Raw genomic sequence first — 3,466 nt, 5'->3', positions numbered from 1 at the left:
ATGTCTATACTAAGCCCAGCAGGTTATAGCATTCAAAATTGATTGTGACAAGATCAATATGGAATTAGTATTCACAAATGGCGTGGATGCCATTAGTTCTATTGATGATACAACCATCCTTACTACCTTATAAAAACCATATGAAAATACTTTTGGGTTTTCAATATCCTTGTCATTTTTGTTCTATAACACTCTAAGAATAGTAATAAAAGAAAAATCATACACATACACATATCATAAATTTTTATCTTTAGAAAAATAGAAGTCAGAGACCACCATTCATGTATCAACATTTATTTAGCACTAAGTTTCAGAATCTGGGCAAGGCACTTTCACTTACTACTTTATCCTATCACATCTTTTTACATAGGCTTAAAAGTGGAAAATATAGGTTATTTTCAAGTTAAATATACCAATATTTCTGTTTTCCTGGGAAAAGTCTCAAATAATTATGTGATCTTTTTATTCTTTACTTATTCTAATTCTTCCTTTCCTTCTAGCTCTTTATTTCACATAAGTAAAAATAGTTGGTGATTTGCCTAAAATTCCCTTATAATAATGTCTGGGTTAATATTGATACTTCATTTATTGGCTTTAACTTACATTTATTAAAATTATCTTTTCTTTATGAATAATAAAAATCAGAGGCACCTGGGTGGCTCAGTCATTTCAGCAGCCAACTTTGGCTCAGGTCATGATCTTGTGATTTGTGAGTTGGAGTCCTCATGGATCCCACTTCAGATCCTCTGACCCCTTATTTCTCTGTCCCTCCCCAGCTCATACCCACTCTCTCAAAACTAAACATTAAAAAAAAAAAAAAAAGAGTAAGAAAAATCAGACTTAAGAACAATCCCTTCCTTTGGTTCAAACACATTGGTTCTGATGACTGAGTCTGTATTTGTTTAATGTAATAATAAAAAATATTAGATATTTTTTCTGATATAAGAAGGGGAGAAGAGTTAAGAAAAAAGAGAATAGAGTGATGTTTGCTTTTCATCCAATCTTAGAGCTGACTTCCTAAAAAGAAAGAGTCAGAAATAACAGAGGTATTTTATGAGACTGAGGTCATGAGTTGGGCTTCATGGGTACTGGTAAAGCTGAAATCATGCTGGATATAGATTTATAGTTAATTAAGTGGTATTTATTATAATACTTCTCTCCTTCCTCCAAGCTTTTTTTCAGTATCTACAGTGAAAACTGTCACTTTTTCTCTACTTCTAAGATGAAGCAGTCCTTTTTCCATATCATCTAAACTGAATTGTCCTTGGTGTTCCTACTCCAACAGAAAGAGTGACTTCAAAACAGGAATAATGTCCTGAAAACACATATATGCAAACAGTTCACAGTACCTTGCTGGCCTGAGAAAGCATGTAGGATCCTTGTTGATGGGTCTGAAAATTACAGGTAGGTCATTAGCAAGGACTTCAAACCGCAGGGAGGGACCAAATGTCATCATGGCTCCCCCTGTAGGACAATGACATTCATTAGAACAGAATGACTGTGTTTCCACTCAGCCTTGACAGGCTGTCCTCAGATACCAACCCAAGACTCCCTCTCTTGTTTATCATTATCAGCACAAGTATCTGATAGTTTTCTCTCCTTGAGCAGATGTGTAAACTAACAGGAGAGTACGGCCTGTCAAAATGACAATGTTCATTGATTCTTCTTATCTTGATGTCTTTGGGAGGACAGCTTATCTCAAATTTACAAAAGAAGGAACTCAGTATCAGTGTTTCTTCATCAATAAATGACAATGGCAGGCCTGGTTTATAACTAATTGCCTGTTTCCAGAGCAACATTTAAAATGTAATGCAAAGCATCCACCCACTATAAACTGATGGGAAACTGCTTCTGCGTTTGAATAAATAAAGACACAGTATTTAGAAGGGATTAAAGACAAAATCTTTGTATTATTTGTAGTTCACATATTATACATTTACTTGTGTAACATATACATTATAACCTTATATTTTAGAATTTAGTTTTATGGTCACTTTTAATGATCATTACTTAAAATTATGTATATTTTTATACTGTTGTAATAGCTAAATTTTCGCTAAGATGTATGGTCAAATTTATGATTAATCACCAGGCAAATGCAAACTGAAACCACAATGAGATATCCCCTTACACTTGTTAGGATGGCCACTATTGAAAAGACAAGCTATAAAAGTTGGTGAAGATGCGGAGAAAACAGAATTTGGGTACAGTGTTGGTGGCAATGTAAATTGGTATGGCCATTATGGAAAACAGTATGGAGATTCCTTAAAAAAAATTACTCATAGAACTATCTTATGATCCAGAAGTCTTACTTCTAAAGGATTTATCCAAACAATTCAAGTCAGAATGTCTGCACTCCCATGTTCCTTTCAGCACCATTCATAATAGCCACAACATGGAAACAACCTACGTGCCCATTGATGGATAACTAAATAAAGAAAATATAGCATATGCACACAATGGAATGTTATTCAGCCCTGAAAAAGGTGAAAATTCTACCATTAACAACAATATGGATGGATCTGAAGGACATTATGCCAAGTGAAATAAGCTAAGACAGAAGGACGAATACTCTGTAATTTCACTTACATGTGAGTCTAAAATAGCCAAACTCATAGAAGCAGAGAGTAGAATAGTGGTTATTTAGGAGAAGTGGAAACGGGGAGATGATGGCCAAAGTGTATAAAATTTCAACTACATAAGATAAGTAAGGACTAAAGATCTACTATATTGCATAGTGCCTATAGTTAACAATTCTATACTGTGAAGTTAAAAGTTGCTAGGATGATAAATCTTATGTGAAGTGTCCATATCACAAAAATAATAACAACAATAATAGTAGGGTTTGGAGGAAACTGTGGGAGGTGGTGGATATGTTATGGTCTTGATGGTGGTAATAATTCTATAGTGATGATAATTCCAAACTCATTGAGATATATACATTAAACAATGCACAGATTTACACACATCAATCACATTTTATTAATGTGGTTTATATAATTATAATGAAAGTAATCCATATGCTTCCCTCTCATAATTTTTTAATTTTTTTTATGTTTTTATTTTATTTTTGAGAGAGAGAGTGTGTAATGGGGGAGGGGCAGAGAGAGAGGGAGACACAGAATGTGAAGCAGGCTCCAGGCTTTGCACTGTCTGCACAGAGCCCAATATGGGACTCAAACCCATGAACCGTGAGATCATGACCTGAGCTGAAGCTGGATGCTTAACTGCCTGAGCCACCCAGGCACCCAACCTCCCTCTCATACTTAACTATTTCTCTTTATTTTTAAATGTATAATGGTTAGGATAGTATCATATTTTCCACCAAATATCAAAAACTTCCTATATCATATAAGTATTTGTTAATAAAGTATGACTGACCAATTAATGATACAGGAAGACAAAACTCATCAACTCAATACAACCACCTACTGTTCCATCATATCTCCCTTCTAAATTATTGTTC

The sequence above is a fragment of the Panthera uncia genome, chromosome A2 (assembly GCF_023721935.1).
Source record: "Panthera uncia isolate 11264 chromosome A2, Puncia_PCG_1.0, whole genome shotgun sequence".
Lineage (NCBI taxonomy): Eukaryota > Metazoa > Chordata > Mammalia > Carnivora > Felidae > Panthera > Panthera uncia.
The sequence above is the reverse complement of the archived record's forward strand: the minus strand, read 5'-3'. Positions refer to the sequence as shown.